Below are 26,908 nucleotides of genomic sequence, written 5' to 3'. Positions count from 1 at the left end.
ATAAATTAAGATGAACTAAATCTAACTGCCTAGTAGTACATAGTAGAAAGAACAAAAAAGTGCTAAAACGAATAATAAACTAGTGAGTGCTTTGCATGCCAAACTGGGAAATTCTGCGATCACCTCTAAGTTCCATCACATTTCCATAGAAAGGTGGGAACACAGCTGAGGTAGTGACATCAATGACAGTGATCATATATGTTCACTCCTCGAAATACCATCACCAATCCTATTGTAAACCTGCCGTTTCATGTAAACAAGATTATTTGGTCAGGTCCATCATCATCCTATCGGAAATACCAAATTTGTTGACACCAATAGATAGTAGAAAATACTTACACTGACCCTGTAACTAGTAGAATCAGAGAAAGCAGTCCAAAGACATTTCGGTAGGCCTTATATTTGGAGTAGACATGATCAACAACTGGAAGATTCTGATCATTTTCTGCCCGCCCTACATGAGGAGGCACGAGCAGAACAAATCCAAGGAGAAGTCCAGTCATGAATCCACAGATATGAGCAAAATTACCAACGTGAGGCAGCATTCCAGCTGCCAGATTTATGACAACTATCAGCAACAGAGTGAACAGTGCACCAACAGAGACGCTCCAATTTGCAATAATCTCTGAAAACTTAGCTCCAATAAGGCCAAAGAGAGCCCCAGAAGCACCAACAGAGTCGCTCCTCTGAATAAATAATGAGGTAAGTATGCTCCCCCCAATTCCTGAGAATAGGTATATGATACCAATGCGGACTGTCAAAGCAAAACAAGTTAATCAAATCAATATCAGCATAAAGCAAAAGAGGGTCAAAATTCACATATGAGAAGGCGCTGACATACCAAAACCATATTGTTGCTCAAGGTGTTTGGCAACAACCATAAAACCCATTGTACTTGCGAGTAGATGAATAAGACTAGCATGCAACCATATACACGTGATAAGCCTCCATACTTGATGATGATAGACCACTTTATTCCAATCAAGAGCACCAAGCCTCTCTAACCTCATAAATTACAAAATACGGTTAATGTGGTCCAGCCCTTTTCTAGACTTCCAGACTCGTGGATAGTGTTTAGTGCACGGGGTTGCGATCCATCCCATTTTATGTGAACATATTACTATTTGGAGAGTCAAACGAATTTTTTCAAACATCCTTTGAACATTTTGAATCATTAGCTATGTTCGACTTGTACTACTTTTCATAGAGTTTTCAAATATATAAATTTTATTTTATTATATTGAACATGTTACATAAATTGGAAGAGGGATATAGAAGTACTTACATTGAAGAAGAAAGGCCAAAGAGAGGATTTGAACACCTTGAATCCTGCTTTTGACAATGAATGATAAAGTACATGACAAAACCCAACATAACATATTTGGCTGCAAAAACCAAATTGTAACAAACATTATTCATATTATTATTGTTGTTTCTCATGGCAACTGTTATTTTGCTTTAATAGGGGTCTTTTCAAGGCAAACTGAAATAGCAAATCCAACGGAAGAAAGAATCGAATTGAGTTAAGAGTGCTATGGCCCACCAACAATTGCTGTTGAATATATATATACTAGTTTTTTGACACGTGCGTTGCACATGATTATCAATTTAGAAATTTTAAGCGAAGATTTGAGTAATAAGCTTTGCACAAAATAATATTGCAGATTCTTTTGTAAATGTTCAATGTGGATCATCATATATATCTCTTATTCACAATATGGTACCTCATATTCCGCAAAGCTTCGAACTCACTCAACGACAATAAATCACACGAAATTTTTTAAAATGCAAGATGAAGAAGAAGAGTAGAAGCTTAAAAACAATTGTGATTGAAAAATGAGAGGAAACCCCTCTATTTATAGTCAACAAAGCATATTATGAGCAAGCGTTTTTGTGTCTTATCTGAAAAGTCATGACCTTTCCAAGAAGTCACAACCCTTTGGTTAATAAAAAAGTCACAACTATTTGGAAAAGTCACAACTCATCGAAAAATCACAATCCTTTGAAAAAGGTCACAACTTGTCAGAAAAGCTACAACTCATCAAAAAAGTCACAACCTAAGTTAGGGATATATGAATTTATACTACAATAAAAATTAAACAAATAAACACTTCAACTGGCGTTATTATAAGTCATATGAACTTTTATTCGTTGAAAATACTGAAATATTAAGAAATAGTAATTCAGTAAAACAAAAAAGCAATGTTTATATAGTAATAACTATTTTGAAGCAAACTTCCTGACAATCTAAATCACATAAGTAGCATTGATAAATAATGCCATTCTCTTGTCTTGGCAATCAGAAAAATAAATCGTGACAATTCTCTAACTCTTGAGAAGTTGAATAATTTGGAAAAAGATATTCAGAAGTATATATCTATATCACAAGAGAAATTGTTAACAAAAGCAAATGAATTTAGACTACAATAAAAATTAAACTAATACAAACTTCAACTGAAGTTATTACAAGTCATATAAACTTTTCTTTGTCGAAAATACTTAAATATTAAGAAATAGTAAATCAATAAAATAAAAAGGGTAATGCTTATATAGTAATAATTATTTTGAAGCAAACAACCTGACAATCTAAATCACATAAGTAGCATTGATAAATAAAGTTATTCTTTTGTCTTGAACATCAAAAAACAAATCGTGACAATGTTAATAATTTTTAAAAAAGATATTCAGAAGCATATATCTACATCACAAGAGAAATTGTTAACAAAAATAAATGAATTTAGACTACATCATGTTAACTTTATATATTGGAACATTACATACTAATGTATATACTAAGAAAAAAAATATTATATCATCAGAATTATTTTCCTCAAGTACCCTAGGTTAAGGGATATACCCTCTTACGATAGAACAATTTACTTCATCGGAATAGTGGTACCTCATATTCCACTAAACTTCGAACTCACTCAACGACAATAAATTACACGAAATTTTTTAAAATGCAAGAAGAAGAAGAGTAGAAGATTAAAAAGAAATTGTGGTTGAAAAATGAGAGGAAACCCCTCTATTTATAGTCAACAAAGGGTAGTATGAGCAAGTGTTTTTTGTGTCTTATGCGGAAAATCATGACCTTTCCAAGAAGTCATAACCCTTTGAAAAGTCACAACTTATTTAAAAAGTCACAACTATTTGGAAAAGTCACAACTCATCGAAAAATCACAACCCTTTGAAAAAAGTCACAACTTATCAGAAAAGTCACAACTCATCGAAGAAGTCACAACCTAAACTAGGGATATTATAGTAATTTAACATTTAAGTTAGGAGTTCATGGTTTTAAGGTAATATATAAATATATATATATATTTCTAATTTTACCATTGTTGAAAATCATTTAAACGTTCAAATTTTAATAATAGTCAAAATTCAAATATTTGTTTATATAAAAAAAATAGTAGGAAAAACTTCTAAATTTCCATTCGATCATTTTTTCTCGGTAAATTTTTCAAAGATTACTATAGTAAACTTGTAATTCTATTTAATACTCTTTAGAAGGGTGGCCAGCTAGGCTTAAGTTATTTACGACCCCTCAAAGTTGTACGCATAATTCATTTACACATCTTAACTAAGACTAGTATCTATTAAACACTTTAAAATTAATATAGGTGGACCATTAAATATTATTATTTTATAAAAATATTATTTAATCGATAAATTAATATTTACTAATTTTAAGAGTGTTTTGAGATTCAATGAATGTTAATTTTGATTACATCAAAATTATTGTATCTTATTAATTTATGTATCATATTTATTGAATTTGCATAGTTTTTTTTTTTGGAAAATACATAGATTCCCCCCTGAACTTATCCCGAAAAGTCAGTTACACACTTAAACTATCATGGTGACCTATTACACACCTTAGCTACTCAAAAGTGAATTTATTACCACCCTGAGACGTGTAACACCACTCTCACATTATGTGGTGTATTACACTCGCTGCCACATCAGCGCTACATCAGTTCAGCGTCATGTCATAATTATAATTTTTTGTTTTCTTTTCTTTATTAATTAACTTTTCTTTTGTTAACTATATTTTACTCTAACTAATCCCTAATTAATTATTTTAATTCTCTAATAATTATATCTTCTCTATCACTAATCCCACACATTTTCAATTCTCATTTCATCGGAAAATCATATCCGGCCCTACCTTCACTATTGATTTTGTTCTTCACCACCACTGTATCACCTTCAATTCTTCTTCTTCTTTGTCACCCAACACCAAATATCACCATCACCATTATCAATATCAATTTTTTCTTCTTCACCACCTTCAATTATCTCTTTTAATGTTTGTCATCCGCCACCCATCACCACCAAACCCATAAAGCTGCTATTACCACCAAACCCAAAAATTGATTAACAACCAAAAATTCTTTAACAAAGTCATAAAAAATGAAAAAGATAGAAACAATCAATCAATTTTTTTTCGGAAAAGGGCCTAAAATACCCTTGAACTATTTGAAATGGTACAAAAATACCCTCCATCCACCTATTGGGTCCCAAATACCCCTGTCCTACACATATTGGCTCCCAAATACCCCTGTCATCCATCTTTGAGTACAATATTGACCACTTTTATAACAAATTGTCATTTAAATAATTTTTTAACTACGTGTCGGCCATCTATTGGATATAATTTAATAACTTAAATTAATTTACAAACTCACCCATTATTAATTATATCCGACCCAAATTAATTAATTACACTCGTCCCAAATTACATTTACCCCACCGATTAAAACAAATACACCTTTTATTCCCAACATTTCACTTCATCTTCCAACCTTCTTCCCCAATATATTCGCCTACAATCTCGAAAAACACTACCTAAATACACACGTGTATCACCATAAAAAAATCACTAAAACACTCATGATTATTTATTGATACATGAGTGTATTTAGGTAATATTTTTTTGAAATTGTAAGCGAATATATTGGGGAAGTAAGGTTGGAAGAGGAAGTGAAATGTTGGAAACGAAGGGTGTATTTGTTTTAATCGCTGGAGTAATGTAATTTGGGGCGGGTGTAATTAATTTGGTCTGGTATAATTAACTTGAGTCGAATGCAGTCAATTTGGATCGGATATAATTAGTAATGAGTGAGTTTATAAACTAATTTAAGTAATTAAATTGTAACTAACAGCCGCCACATATTTAAATAAATTATTTAAATGATAATCCGCTATAAAAGTGGTCAATATTAGACCCAAAGGTGGATGGAAGGGTGTTTGAGAGCCAATAGGTGGATGTCAGGGGTATTTGGGAGCCAATAGGTGGATGAAGGGTAGTTTTGTACCATTTCCAATAGTTCGAGGGTATTTTAGGCCCTTTTCCGATTTTTTTTAGATAAAATACAATTATTCACTAACCAATCTATGTGAATTAACCTAATTGCGAATCAAAAAAAAATTGTGCTTTAAGATTGTAATAAAAAATAAAGAAGTATGATGAAAATAAAAAATGAAGAAGAAGAGGACAATGAGTGGGGTTTGAAGAAGAAAAGGTGTGGAGGTGGGGTGGAAAAGAGGATTCTAACTTTTTTTTACTTTAATTTCAAACCGACGAGCCTATTTTTTATTTTTATTTTATTTTTTTGCCATGTCAGTTTTAGGGGGGTAAGAAAATTCACTTTTGAATAGTACAGGTGTGTAATAGGTCACTATGATAGTTTAAACGTGTAACTGACTTTTCGGAACAAGTTTAAGGGGGAATTTATGCTTTTCCCAAAAAAATTTATTATATGTGAAGTACAATGAATACATCAAAATTATAATATCTTACTAAATTATGTATCATATTTATTGAATTTACATAAATACATTATACATAAAGTATAATATATGTATATCCCTTCATTGTAATATGTTTTTTTTTGTTAAATAGTTCATTGTAAAATAAATTCAAAAATCTATGATTAATGATCTCGGCTACTGCAATAAAATAGACTTCAATAACTATTGAATTACCAGAGTGAAAATGATACATGTTCAAAGGTCCAGCTCTTAGAAGAAATTGTGCATACCATCAAAAAAAATAATGTTGATGATGAAGTTGAAGATGATACAATACCTTTGGAACTAGATACTGTAACAAAGCACTTACCGCATCTATAACTCTTTATAATTTTATGATGTAGTTCAAAAAGATAAAATCGAAACGTTTGGATGCAATAAGAAAAGTTAGAGATGAGCCTCAACTAGATTTAAGTTTTAACAAGAAAATAAACACCATAGAATCATATTTTACTAAATTGTCTCAGATATATTTGTACTTTTAAAGAATTATTAATTTATCATATTAATGGGACCATATATTTATATATGGGTCTTCTAAAAATATATTATCTTATCAAAATTAATGATTTTTTCCATTGGCCCAAATCGGGACCGGAGAAATTTTTTTATCTTAGAGAGATTATTAATTTGTCGAGTATTAATTTAGTGAGGTTTTAACCGTATTAAAAAATTGTTCCTATTAGACATTTTCTGATAATCAACAAAAAATATATATGAAGAGTGAGTGGTACACTTGCGCTGACATGACAAAATGACTAATTAAAATTTAACACATGGCATGGGCCCCCAAAATTAATTAAAAATATTTTTTTGTTTAAAATTATTTCAAACACATTATATATCTAATTTGTTTTTTTTAAAAAATGAAAATGTCAACATATTCTACCCAGCCTCACCCCTACCTGACCCCTCCCAACCCCATTTTGTCACCTTATTCCCAAAACACATTCTTTTCCAACACAAAATTCAATTTCTTTTCAAATAACTTGAAGATTTAATAAAAAATATAATACTAGATACATCAATTCTATCAAGCTTTCGAATATCATTTTGATGAATTTGGTGATTTGTTCGAAAATGGTGATAGATTGTCCGACTTTTTTTCATCCAATGCATAAAAATAATTTATCTTATTTCTTTGTTCTTCTTTCTTCATACATTCAATTAGTTGATTCAGATTTGAAAGAAATAAAATTTTAAAAAAAAAGAGAGGAGAGAAACACAGTGTTGAAGCAAAAATGGAGAAAGCTTTGGAAACTAAATTAAGATGAAGACGATGATTGGTGGGGTCATTATAGTGCCAAGTGTCAATAAAAGAGGAAAAAATGTATTTTATTTTAAAAAAACACTATTATAAATTTCTTCACGCGCCCCAAGAAAGTCTAGAACACGATTTTTACCACATCAGTGTTTTGTGTTTAATAGGTACATGTTTTGAGGAATTTAGGTGTTCAATAAATACAAGTTTTATTTGAGGTATCTATAATTATGCGAACAAACTTTTAGGGGTAGTCGAGACTTAAGTTGGCAAGCTAATAATAATTAATATTGGACAAAAAAATGGACCAAGGAAGTAGCATATATTTCAACAATTTGAATAAGCACTTTTTCAACATTGTGAAATACCTGCCCCCCCTCCCCCCCCACCCCCCCAAAAAAAAGACACTTATGTATAAGAATCAGGGTCCACTAAATAAGCGAAGGGACACATGTATAGTATTTAAGGGTCATTTGGTAGATTTTTTGCAATGTATGCTATTTTTAATATACCAAATCAAACCGTGCGTAAGAATCTTTTATGTATAATTAATGCAAGCATAACTAATATAAACATTACTAATGCAAATATTCCTAATACACTCTATTTATCATATATTTATACACTCTACCAAATGATACTTTACCAAAAAATAAATCTATATATCTATAGATATAAAGTTAGATGTAGGAGAAGTGATGTGGCATGCCTCTAAAGCCACCATTACCATTTATCTTTTATCTTCTTTTTTTTTGAGATTTTTTATATAAAAAAATACATTATCTATTCATTAAATAACTTAAAAAAACCACACAAAATAAATCCCCACGTATGAGTAATCAATCATATCTTTAAGACAATAGCAAACCAATAAAATCCCAAATAGCCTACAACCCACGTAGTAGCTATATGAATGTCTACATTAAACTCCAATTAAGCGTTTTAATCGTCCCTGTTGGAATGTATGCATCCACTAACTACGATGGGACCAGGTCCTTTACACAGTTGTGATGCACGAAAGTAAATACAAAGATTAAAGAGAAGACACAATACTTTACGTGGAAGCCTCCTTGCTCAAGGGAGTGAAACTACGACCTGTCTCACAGGATTTTCAAACTGTTTTCACTAATCTTCACAAGCAAAAGCGAAATACAGTTTACAACCACACAATGAGATTAACCTCCTAATCTCAATACTAGGTAATACAACCTATTACTTAACTGAGCCTAAGCAATACCTGCATTGCCCACTATACTAATCCTTACTGATTAATATAGACTTTTTCCTAAGACACAAAGTTACCCTCAACTATGTGCTTACAATGATTCACACAAGGTTTTGAAACGTTTCTTATCAAAGTGAAACGAATCCTACAAGTTAAGCACAAATACAAGCAATCAAAATAACAACAGGTTCATGAAGCGAATCGTCAGTCTATGAGGTCCCTTGTTGTTTTGTTGAAGCTTGAATTTTCTCTCTTTGAATGAATAATATGATATGTTGTTTGTCTTGTTGAATATAACAACCATAAAGAATTATTAACCGTTGGACAAACTACCTCGTCCATTCTGATTGGTTCAGTACGCTGACGACCTCACCAACCCCTGACATGACATCTTTCCAGCTGTATAGCACATTACCTTGGACGAGAGCACTCTGCAGAGGACCAGGTCTCTGTATTTGTGAGGATCATCAAAACATTTGGAAATAGTAAGACTTATCACTTTCCCCCTTTTTGATGATGACAAACAATTGACTCACATGAGTTAGCATTCATTCAAAGTGCATCATTATCCCTATCAATATTCCCCCGGTCACTATACTCTAATTTCACAAACAATTTACGATCAATTCCCCCTTTTGACATCATTGAAAATGAGTAATAATAAATATATACAAGCTGCATGCAAACGTTAGGAATCAGGGCCATGGGCCACACAGTATATGCGCAAGTAAGCAAAAATAGAGAAGATAAAAGCATACTAGTCAGGGCAAAAAAAGATGATATCATTAGATCACTAATGCTGACCACAAGGTTTGATCAAAACAGTACACTTTGCCACAAGAACTGAAAAGAGAAACCAACATAGACGTTGAAAGACATATTGAACTTGCATGAAATACTTATTTAGGATAGAGGGGAAGAAGGAGGTAAGGACCACAATAATAGGGTCATGCGATTATTAACATCGACATGGGCCTGGAGTAGTTACTTGTTGAGAGCCTGAACTACCTCACTGAGTGAGGCATTTGTCTTCAGTAGCTGGGCATTTTCAGCTCTCAATTTTTTGACTTCTTCCTTACCCATAGAACTGGTACCAGGTCCCTCAGAAATAGTCTACTGCATCTGAGCCTTAAGTCATACAATCTCAACCTCCTTTACATTCAAGGTTACTGTAAGATCATTTAGCTCTCGCTTGAGAGATTCTAGCTGCTCAAGAAGATCAGACACCTGAGACTTACCCCTGACCTATCCTTCAGTACATTCACATTCAATGAAGGTTGCAGGAGAGAACATCTGCTTCACAGTTTCAGGTACTCCCCTGCCAAGAGGTACTCCAAAGTGGTCGAACACATAGTTGAGTAGGTACCCATAAGGTATGCCATGTTTAACATTTTTCCAAGTCATCACCCTATGCATGTGTTCAAGCATAATCACAGAAAGGTTGATAGCCTCGAGTTTATCCAACTGTTCCATATGGAATAAATCTGCGACAGATGCTACAGTTCTCTTCTCATTCCTGGCACTAGGACCTTGTTAATGAACTCAAAAATTAATTAATACTCTCCTTTTAGGAACTTCTTGGGTAGACCAGCACGCTTAATGTCCCCACGCTTGGTAGCCCTTTGAACAAAATCACTGGAAGGTTTGCAACCTTCAATGGACCAGATCCCTATAGAATGAACTCTGTTGAGTCCACAATTTAGACTCATTTAGTTCTTTATTTTGATAGAAATTGTGTCCTCGAATGCTTATTTTGTCTCAATATCTGATGAAAACTCTTAGGTTTCAGGTATTTGAAGTTTTAGTGGAAGCATGGACACTTAGGCGCAAAAAGGAACAAAAAGGTTGAAAAGAACGAAGAAACTAAAGCATGAGCATCTCTAAGAACCTTTGGCGATTTGCCGAAAGGACAGACTCCACCCTTTGTTCCAGTATGTGAAGCCCTAAAGGAAGACGATAAAAAAGGCGATGAAAGGAGCAGTCGGCGCTTCGCTGAATAGTTCTGCGAAGCAGTACTATACCACCCAATGGTCCAGAACGTGAAGATGCTGAAGGCAAGCATGAAACGGTGATGAAACAGAAGAAGGGCGAGTCACTGAGTCATTCGGCGACATAAACTAACTTCGCCGAAAGATCCGCCAGCGCTATTTTCTGAAGTCTATAAATACTGAACTCTTTATTAATTTTATAAGTCTTGAACCATTTTTATATTGTTCATAATAGAATAGTACTTTTTAGATATTTTTCTCTCAAGTTTGGAGAGGGTTTTATGGGAGAGTTGAAGAGAGAAGGATTTCATCTTCCCTAAGTTGGAAGTGGGTCTTCTCCATTCTATTTGATTTTAGTATCATTTTAGGTGTATTTTGTTATTTCTTGATGTGTGGCTAAAAAACCCCATTCTTGGGGTATGATTTAGCAAATATGTGTTGATATTGTTGTTGGGTCTTGCTTGCTGATAGACTAGATGTATTTTAATGGTGATTTCACCTAGTGGTGTGGTTTAATTTAATGGGTTTGTAGTTGCAAATACAAAACCACCCATGTGTTTTCGGCTTGCCCGAGAGGGAGGTCGCTAAACCAAGACCACTAGGCTGATGGCCTAAGGAGTGGGTCGACATGAGGTTCAGCTCGAGAGGGTGAGCCCTAGTCCCATATCCTAACACTCAGCTTGAGAGAATGAGTGGGGTAAGGCGTAGGCTAGTCTTCATGCGGCAGATGAGTGTCCGAGAGGAACCCATTTGAAACGGGGTAAGTTGCCCGAGATGGAACTGATTTCCATTTAAAGCTTAGCCTAATCACTATTATTTTGCAAATTTCCTATCAAAAGCATGTACCCAACGATTTATCTTAGCTTGTATTACAGTCACACCCCAAGAACTTCCCATACTTGATTTTCTTGTTAATTTTTTGTTGTGTTTACTACTTGTGACAAAACCCCCATTTGATATTTGATATTTGACACTTTCATGTCACCTCCTTTAATTTAGTATGTTTTTGTTCGTCAATATCTTTAGCTACGACTAGTTAGAACGTAATTTTATTTTTCTATCAATTCTCAAAACCACTCCCTTGGGACACAACCCCAACCTTTAGTTGGGTTACTATACTATCGACGATCGTAGACACTCATACTGTAGGTTAGTGTCATTGGTCACGATAAACATCAAACTCTCAAAATGATTCCCAAGATTTCTTCATTGAGAGATATCTTTAATGCCCAAACTGTTGTCTGAATACCTTCATCATCGAGGAGCACTATTTTATAATAAAACTCCCGCATTTCTGGCTCGTGCAAATAAGGTGCTGGACATTCAAACAGGTGTTCCCAACTTTGAAGGGGCACATAATAAAAAAGAGTAGACATACCATGTTCTGCGAGAATGTATGGATCAAATACCCTTCCGTTGAGCACCTTTTGATTTTCGAGTTCAACAACACGCTCTTCTCTTGTTAACTCCCTACCCTCGACTTGCTTCTGAGAGGTCGTACCTGGTCCCTTACCGGATTTCGGTTTATAGGGGCCCTTTTTAGACACCTTGTCCTTTTTACAGGTGATTTCTTCAAAGTCTTAGGAACCCCTTTAGCCTTGACTCGTTCCTTTTCTGCCTCAGCCTTTCGTTTCACCAATGTTCGAACAATGTCTTCAGATTCTTTTCACTTGAGCCTATGTTTAGAGGAAGCGAGGTAGGTTCCTTAGTAGGCACACGAAGAATCCTTCTTCGTCTACGATTTCTTTCTGTTTGGACTTTGTTTACCGTCAAAGCATCTCCCATTAATTTTTATACCACCCCTCTTGTTGCATATCTTCTTTTGTCTCATTTGGGGTGAGACTCCACCATTTTTCCTTTTCTTTTTCTTTTTCTTTTCCTTTCAGACTTAGTAGGCTCATCCTTAAGTCTAGTCTCAGGTGCAACCTGAGTTGTTGCAAGATCTGAGACTACTGTAGTCGACACATTTGCCCCTTGAACCCCTTTTCTAGACCAACTTTGAGGGGTTTCTTCTTTATCTTTATCTTCCTCTTCACTTCTAACCCCCATGATCACATGAGTTTGGTCGAACACTGGTTGAACACTACGGGGGACTAGTTTTGGTGATCTGTATTCTTGTTCTAAGAGTGTTGACTGAGTATCCCCTTTGAGAGACGCCAAACTTTGTACGACCACCAATTCCTCTGCCGCTGCTAGTATGTTGGATTCCATACCTTTTCCCTCAGGCAAATCACATTCAAATAACCTTCCAAGACATAGTGGATGACACAAGCCCTAGTTGAGACACGATTTCTAGACTTTCAATGGGAGTCGATCTCAAGGGTAGGCTTCACAACTGACTGGGCCTCAGAATTTTTTAAATCTTTGTCTAATAGAACCAGAGTTGGAGAGCAAGGCAAGACATCCACAAGGTTGATTTTAGGAGATACTAACACTTCAGTGTGGGGTGTGATAGATTCATCAGTCTCACCAACCCCACAAACTAGTGTGGACGGAGATCCTTCAGGAGGATGAATTGAGAAATTGAATGAACTGAGGTTTTTGATTTCTTGGGAGAGAGAAGATTTTGAGGAAGAAGAAGAGTTCGACATTTTCTCAAACAAGAAGAAGAAGACAATTGACAACTTAGTGAGATAATTCGAGGAGAGTAGGAAAGAATTTTGTGAGTGTTGAATTCTCACAAAATGGTGTATTTAACAAGGTATCGGGTCCCTAAACAGTAGTGACTCTTGGTTTTTAAACTGAAAAGACATTTGTAAGTGACACAAAAAATAGGGAGGAGACATGTGGCAGTGACCGTTGACAGAAAACTGTGTAGTAAAAGTGATACTAACCTTCTGGGGGACCAGGTCCCTCTCTATAGATAGCTCTTCCTATTATGGTTAGATGTTCCCTTCAGCCAACATGTATGAGTGTGTACCTGCAGTAAGGTACCATATGTGAATTCACAAACGTTAAGCAATACAACATGTATAGATACCTACCCTCCCTAGCATAGTCATATAAGAGGCTTCATGCAAACTTCTTGTGACATCAGGTGATCTTATGCATTCCCAAACTCAATCTGTTCTTGATGAAGCTTTCTTTGCCTAATACCTTGGTGAATATATCAGCCACTTGGTCTTCCGTCTTATAGTACCTCATCACCACGTTCTTCTTATTAACATTGTCTATGATGAAATGATGCAACACATCTATGTGTTTGGTCCTCTTATGCTAGACATGATTCTTGGCCATGTTTATTGCGCTTGTATTGTCACATATAAGAGGAATGGTATCTGTGAGAACACCAAAATCTTCGAGATGCTGCTTGATCCACAAGAGTTGAGCACAACATGATGCAGCCGCCACATACTCAGCTTCAACACTTGATAGAGTTACTGAATTCTGCTTCTTTGTTCCCCATGAGATTAGTGATGACCCTAGAAAATGAGCCATCCCTGAGGTGCTTTTTCGATCAACAAGAAACCATGCATAATCAGCATCAACATAACCAATTAGATTGAAAGAGTCGTCAGAAGGATAAAAAAGGACTAGGTCTTGTGTTCCCTTCAAGTATCTCAGTATTTGCTTGGCTGCTTTCATGTGTGACTCTTTTGGAGCAGCTTGAAACTTGGCACACATTCCCACACTGAAGATTATATCAGGTTGACTAGCAATGAGATAAAGAAGAGATCCAATTATTCCTCTATACATAGTCTGATTCACATCAATGACAACTTCATCTTTGTCCATTTTTGGATTTGTACTCATTGGAGTATCAATAGTTTTGGCCTCTATCATACTGAACTTCTTGAGCAATTCCTTGATATACTTCTCCTGACAAATTGATGTAGCATGGGGAGATTGTTTGATTTGCAACCCTAAGAAAAAAGTTAGTTCCCCCATCATGCTCATTTCAAATTCACAACTCATTAGGGCTGCAAATTCTTCACATAGAGGATCTATAGTAACTCCAAAGATGATATCATCTACGTAGACTTGCACTATGAAGAGCTCCTTTCCTCTTGACTTCAAGAACAATGTGTTGTCAATTTTTCCTCTTTTGAACCCATTTTCAAGAAAGATTTTTGACTATCGCTCGTACCAGGCCGTAGGTTATTGGTTTAGGCCATACAATGCTTTGTCTAGATTTAGCACGTGATTAGGCTGATTAACATCTTCAAACCCTGGAGGCTGCTTGACATAGACTTACTCCTTTAATTACCCATTGAGGAAAACACTCTTGGCATCCATATGGAAGAGCTTGAATCCCATGTATGTGGCAAAAACTATCAGTATTTTAATGGCTTCCATCCTCACAACAGGTGCAAAGGTCTCATCATAATCGATACCTTCTTCTTGACTATAGCCCTGCATTACTAATCTTGACTTGTTTCTTGTGATTGTTCCATGCTCGTCCAATTTATTTCTAAACACCCATTTTGTGCTAATGATGGTTTTGTTAAGTGGTCTGGGGACCATGTGCCATACTTTGATTCTATCAAGCTGATGCAACTCTTCTAGCATTGAGTTCACCCAATCAGCATCTAACAGAGCTTCTTTGATGTTCTTTGGTTCAAGAGTGGATATGAAAGCTGAGAACGCAACCAGATTTCTTGCCTTAGATCTAGTTTGAATTCTAGATTTAAGAGGGGAAATCAAGTTGTCTCGAGGATGAGATGATTGATGTTTCCATCCTGATTTTCTAGTAGTCTCCTTATCTGGTTTATCAGCTTGGACATCACTTTTTGATTCTCCATTCTGAGTCTCTCTTTCATGAGCATCATCTTGAGAGGTACTTCCATAGGTTGTTCAGCCTTTTCATCACTCTAATTCTTTTCATCCCGAGCTTCTCAAACTTGGTTTTCCATCTGAATCTACATTATCTTCTCAAATTCAAGATCCTCCTTTCCTTCTCGATTACTCAACTCACCTGATTCATCAAAAAATACATGCACACTCTCCTCCACACATGTGGTCCTTTTATTGTATACCTTGTAGGCTTTGCTTGAAGAGGAGTATCCCAGAAACATTCCTTCATCACTTCTTGGATCAAATTTTCCAAGATCATCCTTGTTGTTGTTCAGTACAAAGCACTAGTATCCAAAAACCTTTAGATGAATAAGAGATGGATTTCTTCAATTTAGCAGTTAATAGGGAATTTTCTTCAGAACTGATTTGATTAAACATCTGTTGGTGACATAACAAGTTGTATTCACTGCTTCAGCCCAAAAGCTCATTGCAAGAACAGAATCTATGAGCATTGTTCTGGAAATGTCTACCATGGGTCCTGTTATTCCTTTCAACAACCCCATTTTGTTGAGGAGTTCTTGGAGCAGAGAAGTTATGGTGGATTCCATGGTTCGCGCAGAAGCCTTTGATTTGGGCATTTTCGAATTCGATACCATGATCTGCCCTGATGCTTGCAATTTTGGTGTTTAGTATCAACTCGATCCCCTTTGCAAAGGTCATTAGTGTTCCAGTTGTTTCATCTTTTGATCTCAAGAACATGTTCCACATGAATCTGGAGAAGTCATCGATAATTTCCAGGATGTATCTCTTCCCTCATTTACTTTGGATTTTCATTGGTCCACACTAATCCATGTGAAGAAGTTCTAGTGGCCTGGAAGTGGTGACATCTTTATTTTCCTTGAATGATGAAGAGGTTGCTTACTCTTTACGCATGCCTCACAGATTTTATTTTCAGCAAACTTCAACCTAGGGAGACCACGGACCAGGTCCCCTGCAACCAATTTGTTCAGCAATAAGTAGCCTACGTGACCCAATCTTCTGTGCCACAGACTTGCATTTTCAGATTGAGCACTAAGACAAGTAAGATTGTCTCCTTCTATAGAATCCAAGTCTGCAACATACATGTTCTTCACTTTTTTGGCAGTAAGAAGAACTTTATTGGAAGTGAGACTTGTGACTATACATTGATCTGCCACAAATCTTACCTTATTCCCTTTATCACATATTTGTGAAACACTAAGAAAGTTATATTTCAAGCCACTCACATAATACACACTATCTATGGAGTGCTTCATTGATCTCCCAATCTTCCCAACACCTAAAATGAGCCCATTTTTACCATCACCAAATGACACACCACCGCCTTAGTGTGCTTCCAAAGAGTGGAAATTTTGAGTGTCTCCCGTCATATGCTTCGAGCAACCACTGTCCATATACCAGTATTGACTGCTTCCTCTCTTCTGCACAAGAATCACTTATTAGATTTAGGAACCCACTTGAGATGGAGTTCCCAAAAACTGTCAAAAGGTTTAATGAGAAACCTTCTTGTCCATGGGGGTAAAGTATTCTTGCTAAAATGATAACTGGGACCACCAGGTACCTTCCTCTTTTCTACTTTTCTTTTACCTGACTTAAATAAGTTTTTCTAATTTTCTTTTACCCTTTTTAGAGACTCACAATTCTTCTCCAGGTGACTGTTTCTTCCAAAATGGGTACACAAGAGATTGTCAGAGACATCGACATATTTACTGTGAGGGTTGTAGGGAGGTTCTATCTTTCTACACCCTAAGTATTTTCTTCTGTTGAACTTCTGATTAGCTAAGTTTGAAAGAATCTTAGATGAATCAGTCCATTTCAGGGAATGGTTTAGCTCTTCTTTGATCTGACTTAAGTCCCTCACTAGTTGTGAATTCTTTTCAAGAGAAACAACTAGTTTGGACTCAGATGCAACGTTTCTTCCAGTTCAACCTCAAAACTACTGAGTTTTCTTTTTCCACCCTTTGAGGTACCAAGTTCCTCGCTAGACTTCAGACTCTCAGTTTCTAGAATACTTACCCTAGTGGTCATTTCAGACATTTGATACACAAGGGCAATTTTCTAATCCTCACAGATACTCAACTTTTAACTTAACATGGCATTTTCATTTGTTATTTCATCTACAAAATCAATAAGAACTGCAACAAGTTTTCTCAATCTCTTAATCGACAAGGTGTCTAAATCACTTTTAAGATCAAACAGAGTTACCTCATCTTTTTCATCCTCTTCATCAGATTTTGACATCAGGGACAATATGGAGTTGAAGATAATTTCTTCATCCTTCACCACCATCATGGAGACATCGCCATGACCCTCCTCCTGCACAGAATCACTAGAGGCATTTCCCAGTGTTGCAAAGGCTTTCTTTATGACTTGATCAGTTTGAGCCTTCCTCTTGTCATGGACAGGGACCTGGTCCCTTCGCCGTGGTTTGAACTCCTGAACTTCTTGCTTTTGTCTGTGACAGTCTCTTATGAAGTGGCTAGGCTTTCTACATTTGTGACACAGATCGTTTGCAGTAGCCGTTCTACTGGTGGTTCCCCTTTTCTGGAATCCTCCATGCTTTTTGACAATCTTCTGGAATCTCCTAGTCAGATAGGCCATCTCGTCCTCATCATCAGATCCATCACTTTGAACCATTTTTAATGCAACAAATTTCTCCATTTTTCCCTCCTTTACCGATGAACCCTGCTGCCTGTTCAGCTCGTAGGACTGCAAGTTCTCGATCAGATCATCCATGGTAAGCACTTTTAGGTCCCTTGACTCAGTGATTGCATTCACTTTACTTTCCCAGGATTTGTCAGGAACTTTGAGAACCTTTCGAACTTTTTTGCTTGGGTGAATGGGTTCACCAAGACATCTTAGTTCATTTGTGATGGAAATGAACCTTATATGCATCTCATGAATGGTTTCTCCTTCCTTCATGCTGAAGTTCTCATACTGAGTTGTTAACATGTCTACTTTAGACTCCTTAACTTAGGTGGTTCCTTCGTGGGCTATTTTTAAACAGTCCCAAATTTCTTTTGAAATTGCGCAAGCCGAAATCGTGTTGTACTCATCTAGACCAAGCCCACAAACCAGCAGCTTCTTGGCTTTATAGTTCTTCTCTTTTTTCTTCCGATCAACCTCATCATATTCTCTTCTGGTCTTTGGGATCACTTTCGTAACTTCTCCTTCTTTTACATCTTTGGTGGGAATTTATGGTCCATCAAGTATCACGTCCCACAACTCAGTGTCTTCTACATTGATGTAATCATGCATCCGTGTGTTCCACCATCCATAGAATTGCCCGTTGAAGCGGGGTGGACGGGTGGTAAACAGTCCTTTCTCTAGTCTCGGTGGAGCTGTCGCAGCTCTGATACCACTTGTTGGACTGTATGCGTCCACTAACTACGATAGGACCAGGTCCTTTACAGATATGTGATTGTCACGACCCAAACCTACACCCTGGACGTGGCCAGCACTCGAGAACCATTGCTGGTCCCCAAGTGAACCCTCATTCTGGCTGACTTCAAGCGGAAGACTAACTCAAGCATACAAATCTTAAAAACTGAATAAATATTTATGAAACTTAAATAGAAAGCTTTAGCTCAAAAGTAAACTCCAAATAAAATAAATTATTCAACTTGCCATAGAATAGGCAACTTAAATCTTTAAAATATTTAAGAAAATAAATGATACAAACTTCTCAACTATACTGACTATCTATGAAACCACTAACTGATAAAGATGGAAGTTGAGATAAGAACCATGACATCATGACTAAACTGAAAAGTAAATGAAACCATCCAGAAATAAGGAGGCTCACAATAGCTAACTCGAACTCGCAGATGTATCAACGAATCTCATGTTGATGATCCTGAATACTTATTTCTACATCATGAAAAGATGCAGGCCAAATGGCTTAGTACGTGGAATGTACGACCACATAAGAGGAATTCTAAAGCATAAGCATAAGCTTGAACTTTGATAAAAAGGAAACATACTTACCTCTTCTCAACTCACTCAACTCAAAGAAACATAGCTCAACTCAATGATTAGATATTCAACTCAGAGGTATACTCCAGGATACTCAAAACTACTCAAACTTACTCAACTCAGAAGTACTCAAGGATAAGATACTCAACTCAAAATACTCAAGGATAATGGAACAGTAAAAGATGCAATATATATGAAAAGCTGTAAAACTATAGATAGCAACTCAATGTATTGAAAAATACAATAATACTCGGTATGTATATAAAAATATAATATAAATCTGTGGGAGTTTCTCTAACCGACAACCATCACTTAAGAGCTATAATGATGATACAACACTTTACCTCATGCTGCCAAGGACCATCCTATACCTTGCCGGGGGTATACAACCTAACTCACTAAGTGGATCCACTAGTCTATGCTAAAAGCATCTTAAGGAGTCATCTAAAAAGTATGATCCTTTACTACCTATGATGACTACATGGTTTATGGAGACTTGAGTTATCTGAACTCGCATCCCCATATCGGTGCTCAATACTACTCCCAAAATATACTTAGCTCATATATTTGTAAAAAAAAAACTCTTTCTTTGGTTTGAGATAATTACTCAAAACTTAGCTTAAAAGCTCTCTTGGAAATCAAAGTTTCCTCTTTACTGAAAAACTAGCTCAAAGGCTCTTTTGAAATATCAGTTTCCTTTCTTGTTTAAATGTGAAAACATTTATTCTTTAGGAATACACTGTCCTGATATACTCTTTTGAAGAAATAAACTCAACTCTTTGCTTAACTCAAAAATTAAGTCTTAAAACAAAGTTAGAACGTTTGTAAAAGACTTCTTAAAATATGGTTCATGCCGAATTATGGATGTGAACGACTTGATGCAAGGTTTTTAATAACCATAGATAGAACTCAATACTTGGAACTCAAGAACTTCAATAATACTACTCACTTCAAGAATGCTCAACTCAGAGGGTTCATGTGGAATTTATGAGCATGAACTACTCAACTCAATGACTCAAAGATACTTCTCGTTTTAAGACTGCTCGACTTATAGGGTTCATGCGGAATTATGGACATGAATAACCCAACTCAAGGACTTGATGGGTAACATGTAATAGTCCCATGATTAGGAATGTAATCTCAAATGGGTTAGAAACTCAATACTTAAGACTTAGGACATGGAGATATTACTCCTCTCATAGATACTAGAGTTATGGAGTTCATACGGAATTTATGGGTATGAACAACTTGACTCGTAGGTCTACCTAACATTATGGAACTCATGATACAACTCTTCTCATTCTCATACTTACTTTCTCAAAATCTAACTCAAATCGATTATGGATTTCAAAGGATTCACAATTGAACTCAAAACTTTCTGGAACTCTACTCTTAACTCTCTCTTGATTGTGAATTATGAAATCAAGAGTTATGGTTCATACTATGAAAGATCTCATGATGACAAAGTAGACTCATGTATACATTCTCCTCACTCTCATTCTCACTTACTTGAGTCTTGAAACAAGTTACAAGAAGTTGTAGAAGACTCCACAAAAGGACTTAAAGGGACTTTCATAGAATGTTCGAAATAATTCTCAAAACATAACTCTTAACTCTACCTTGCATTTGAATTATGAATTCAAGGTTATGATCATGTTAGGAATGATTTTAGGTGTTTATAAGTAGCTTAGAGTAGTTGGAATAAAACAAGGGTGAAGGTACCTTTCCAAAGAACTCAAACGGAGCAACTGATTCCAAACTGGACGGGGAAGGCGATCCTGGGGTTATGGGTGGCGCGGAGCGCCAGCCCCTGAAATTCAGAGCCTACTTTGGGGCGCTCTGGCTGGAGTGACACGCCAGGCTCCAACCTAGAAAACCCGACGAATTTCTTTGCTCGTTTTCCCACCCTAACTCGCCTAGAATTGAACAGTTTCTTCCCCAATCACTTAGAATTGATTACTTAACATTAGTACACTTTAATCTACTCAATACATCCCTTAAAAACACTCACTTTGATATCAATAAATCATCCAAAACCCATAACAACAAGATTTAGAATGAACTTCAAGAACACCTATCAAGAACTGAAATCTTTCAACTTCAAGAATGAAATTTGCGCTGAAAATAACATGTTTGGCGTGTGGGTGAACAAACCCAAAACTATGGAAGCTTACATACTTCTTAGGGATCAAACCCATGGCGAAAATCCGCTACAACACGCAAGAATCTCGACGAACACTTGATCCTCTCCTCTTTTCTCTTCTTTTCTCTACTTGAACTCTCAACTAAAACCCTAGGCGTATTTTAGGATTATAAACTGAACCTAATAGGATTATACCCTTAAAACCTTACTAAATATGAATCAAAACTGATTTGGTAAGGAAAAGAGCAAAATACCCCTCTAAAATTCGGTTTTGACTTTCCTTATCTAGACATCCCAACTTCGAATGCACATATCTCCCTCATACGAACTCAAAACTGAGCAAAATCGATGGCGTTGGAAAGATAATTCAAATATATTTCCTACGGTATCTAGTAACACACTTAACTCATCCTGTTCTAGGAGTTATGGTCGTTTGAAGTTGACCCAAAACTCATACTTAGCTTAACTTGCAAAATTTCAGATTTTTGCTATTTTCAATTTAGTTCTTTTTGAAACTCAAGATGCTACATCTAGTGACCTGACCTTAATACTTAATTTTTTTTAATTCCTCAGTAAAATCCTACTCACAACGAAGGATGGTTCAAGTCTTAGCTCAAAAATTTTCTGGGGTGTTACAGTGATGCACGAAAGTATTTACAGAAAGTAAAGAGAAGACGCAATACTTTACGTGGAAACCTCCTTGCTCAAGGGAGTAAAACCACGACGTGTCTCACAGGATTTTCAAACTGTTTTCACTAATCTTCACAAGCAAAAGCAAAACACAATTTACAACCACACAATAAGATTAACCTCCTAATATCAATTCTAAGTAATACAACCTAATACTTAACTGGGCCTACGCAATGCCTGCATTGCCCACTATACTAATCCTTAGCGATTAATATAGACTTTTCCGTAAGACACAAAGTTACCTCAACTATGTGCTTACAATGATTCACACAACGTTTTGAAATGTTTTATTAAGAAAGTGAAACGAATCCTACAAGTTAAGCACAAATACAAGCAATCAAAATAACAACAGGCTCGGGAAGCAAATCGTCAGTCTATGAGGTCCCTTATTGTTTTGTTGAAGCTTGAATTTTCTCTGTTTGAATGAATAATTTGATATGTTATTTGTCTTGTTGTATATAACAATCATAAAGAATTATTAACCGTTGGACAAACAACCTCATCCATTCTGATTGGTCCAGTATGCTGACGACCTCACCAACCCCTGACACGATAGATTTCCAGCTGTATAGCACATTGCCCTAGACAAGAGCACTCTGCAGAGGACCGGGTCCCTGCATTTGTGAGGATTCTCAAAACATCTAGAAACAGTAAAACTTATCAATCCCGTCTTCTCCTCTGCATGTGTATACTTTAATATTTCTCTGTCACTATTCTTCTTAATATTTTCCAATGAACCATTTCTTTATTTTCATCATTTGTAATTACAATGAATTTTAATGTGCATTTTTCTTTGAATAATTGCATTTAATTAATTCTTGATCTTTTTCATACTCTGTTTTTGTGTTATATATAGGTAAGAGTGAATCTTTTTCATGTTGTAGCTTGCTTAATTTGTCTTGCTTTTAATTAGATTTTTATTTTCTTTCAGGATTGGCTTTTGATGGAGATGATTTGATGATATGGATTAGGATTTGTAGAGTGTGGGATGCTATTTATTCGAAGAAAAACAATGAGTTGATATTGGATATGATTTTTGTTGACAAAAAAGTACCCACGTTACATAATTAGTACTCTTTTGACACCGATTCTTTTGGGAATCTTTATTCCCTAATCACATGTTGTTTTGATATATCAGGGCAATCTGTCAGTAAAAAGCAAGTTATATTTCGTCTTTAGAGTTCTAAAATGAACTTGTTTAATGACATGTTGATAATTAAGTTACAAAACAAGAGGTATCTATTCACTATTGATGTCTTATTGTGTAGCTTGGAAGATTTTGAGGAAAAACTACATGTCTTTGATGGGGCTAAGAGTAGGAAAAAAAGAAATCTAATCTTAGATGACGATGAATTAAGTGTTGAAGACACAAATAAGTGTAAGAATTAGAAAGTTTAATGTAACTTCTGACCTATTACTATTGTTTGATCTTAGACAATATTCCTTAATATTGTATAATTTAGATGTGTAACGATAAAATATGATATGATATATATATTTGTATTAAGAACCTTGAATCAATTTTCTTACTTTAAGTGGATAAGAATTTATCTTAATTAGTTCATTTTGCAGTGTAGCAAATGGTCGTAAGCGTACTTATCACATTAATTCCCTTCAAATTTTCAAAGCTTAAAGAAGACTTTAGTTGGAATCCAACATGTGTTTGCAGACATTGAGAGTTATGTGATAAGAACTGATTCAAAGGTGCGGTGACACTCATGTGTTGAAGAAGTAAAAGTACACGAAGAAGATAAGTAGCATAATCATTTTACTATTTTGTCAATAAATGTTGTTTAGCTATTCTTCCATCACATGACTTTTCAAACTCCACATATTTTATAATAGATTTGACGTAGTTTGTACCATAACAAATTGTCTATGCAGGATAAGAGCTTGCCGCTGAAAGTTTACTCTTCAAACAGTTGTGGAAGCACTTTCTAGCTACTGTCATATAACGCTACATGATAAATGAATTATATATGTTCTTTTTTTATACTTTCTTCCATTATTACAAAAACACCTTTTAGACGCAATGAATATATACTTCAACAAATAGTGTCATTTACTGGCATTAATTAATTGTCATTTGACATTTATAAAGAGGGCTAATTATCGCTAAATGTACATATAGGAAATGGTGGCTATATCCTCGATGCTATGAGGACTCACCAAGTCTTCAACTCCTTGCTCTTCTAGAAACCTATCCTCAAGAATGTAACTCAAAATCGCCGAACCCTACATTTAATGAGAATGTAGGCAAGAGTATGCGTTAGTACAAAAGTACTAAATATGATAGCTAGCATAACATCATAGGAGCATAACATAATGGTTAGTCAACATAAGCCATATGCCATAATCATATATAAGAGATACTTCATGAAACGTAAACTATAAGCATAAGAGACAATATCATAATCGTATGCAAAGTCTCCACCATCGGCATCATATAAGCATTATTCAACCGTTAGTTCTTCATATCATAAGAGAACTACTTCTCAAATAACCTCAAAGAATACTTGTGAAATGCAAAGAGGAGACCCCATAATCCCACCCACACTAAGTATCACTCTTAGGTCATCATAATCATACTTACCATCTTATGGTATCATCCTAAACTTACTTCTCATAGGCAAGGAAATCTTCACCTTTAGTCCAACATATCATAGAAGGCAACTATATATAACAACAATCCAAGATAACATATATCATTTAGGCAAATCTCATATTAGGACATGCTTATAATACTTCCTTGAAGTAATCTAGTTCCATCATATACATGCTACTTAGATTAGGGACTTGTCACTCATATTCATAATAGTCATAGAAGAGTACATATTCACTAGTCCAAGACAAGTCATTACTCATGAATGGTCATAATTCACCTATCCAAGGTTACCAAGGAAAAGTAATATTACTCAATCCAAGCTTAGCATGCAACACATAAGATACATACTTCATAAGTAGCTTCAAGTTATACTTGTGCAATGCATGAAAAATACCCTATAATCCTATCCATGTTAAGTACTACTTTAGGCTATCATACTTCAATGATTACTATTTATCATTCTAGACTACCAGGGAATAGCACCCTATTAGGCTATACCAAGCTACCAAAGAAATATCATACTAACATGCAAGTCCAATCTATACAAGAAAAGTCACCATATTGGGTTAGATAAAGCTACGATGGAAAAACATACTAAACATGCAAGTCAAAGCTATTCTAGGAAGGGTACAAATGTCCCATCCTAGCTACCATGAAATAGTCTTAGTCCAACTAAGTCATGCTACCATGAAAGCACCCTATGATGCTAATGTAAGCTACCCTTAGGAGAGTATGGTTTCTCAATCCTAATCTACCATGAAATAGTCTTGGCCTAACCAAGTCATGCTACCATGAAAGTATTCTATGATACTAGTTCAAGCTACCATTTGGAGAAGCACTATGGTTCAATCCATGGCCACCATGAGAACTCCTAACTCAAGCTACCAAGCATGGTCTTATCTTACCAAGTCAAGCTATTCATGAAGGGATCTTATGTCACAACTTCAAGCTATATTAGTCTAACATGCTTTGATTCATTTTACATGAGAAAGCCTTTCAACCTATAATCATTCTACGTGAGAAAACCTTATACATTATATCTTATTCATACTTAGGTGTGCGTGTGAGAATGTCCTTTCAACAACACAATAACATATCATGATCATAGAGACTTTACTCTCATAGTGTTCTTAAGCATATACAATTCCACATATTAGCTTTACTCTCAACCCCTAGGAATCAACATGTCTCACTACAAGCCTTACTCTCAAAGTTTTACTTCTTACAATCATCATTCATACCTAGATTTCAAGGCATTCTAATCACATGCTTCATTATTGAGTGATTCTAATCATAATTCATCATAAAGGTTCAACGTAAAGCTTTACTAGTCATAATCCATCATATATACTATAATTTAGTTCAATTCATGTCTACTTTATTTTATTCTTGAACTATTACTATACACAACATTAATTCTAGAAGATCATCTATGAATCCTCAATTTCACCTTTCATGGCATAAACCCACATAACTTCACTTTCATCAATTAGACTAGGGTTAGCCTTGGAAAACATATAATATCATCATAATATCATGATTCAATACTAAAACAATTATAAACAAGTAATAACCACTCTATTGAATTCATACTCAATCATAACCCACAATATAAGAAGAAACCTAGCTAGAATTGGGGTTCATCTTCACAATTGGGGAAAATCTAGGGGGATCCATGGATGAATAAGCTATCATATCTTGATTATAAATCCCTTACAATTATTGCAACAATGGAGGAATTTTCCCTAACTTGTTTCTCTTCTTCTTCTCCTTTGCTTCCTAGAGAGCGAATTTCTTAAAGGGAATTCGGGTTCTTTAGGTGAATTAAAATAATGATTTAGATAAATGTATTTAGGGGTCTATTTGCTTTATATATGTTTTCTAATTACTAATAAAACGACACCACTTAATAACTAACTAATTCTAGAATATTTTTTAACTCCAAAACTTTTCCGACTTAAAAAAGTACACTACCCAACCCATGAGACCCCGACCCATGGGCCGTGCTGGTCCTCGTGGGTGGTGGTCTGCAACCTCACTTTTGGGGTATTGACCCACGACCCAATCCACGAGGCATGGATCCCCCTACGGGGGGTGGGTCCCCAATCGTGGGTAGTCTGATTTTTGGCAACTTTTAGGTAGTTTCTAGGGTGCTCCTCAAGGACCCTTGGTTGGTCCATAGGGAGTCATACCTTGACGTTTAACCCCTAAACGCTTCATTCTAAGTACGAAAGGTTATTTTTTACGACTCTAAACCTTACGTCAAACTCTAAAAACCTCACTTAAGGCTCTAGTTTAGCATACTAGTTCCCGGGCGTTACACACACTCCGTAACTCCACGCAATTGAGGTGCATGAGAGATATTTAGATGCCACATAATCCAAAAAGGTATACAAAATTACAAAATAAATGGGTTCAAGGGGGTGGGGGT

General features: G+C 35.6%; 1 pseudogene; it reads right to left on the bottom strand.

The window, feature by feature from the left end:
* Window positions 1-125: 125 nt before the first annotated feature.
* On the bottom strand, window positions 126-9,386 carry LOC125873615 (RHOMBOID-like protein 2; annotated as a pseudogene).
* Window positions 9,387-26,908: the final 17,522 nt, after the last annotated feature.

This window comes from Solanum stenotomum, chromosome 8 (genome assembly GCF_019186545.1).
Source record: "Solanum stenotomum isolate F172 chromosome 8, ASM1918654v1, whole genome shotgun sequence".
Taxonomy (NCBI): Eukaryota; Viridiplantae; Streptophyta; class Magnoliopsida; order Solanales; family Solanaceae; genus Solanum; species Solanum stenotomum.
Note: the sequence above shows the minus strand (reverse complement) of the source record. Positions and strands in the feature narration are given on the sequence as shown.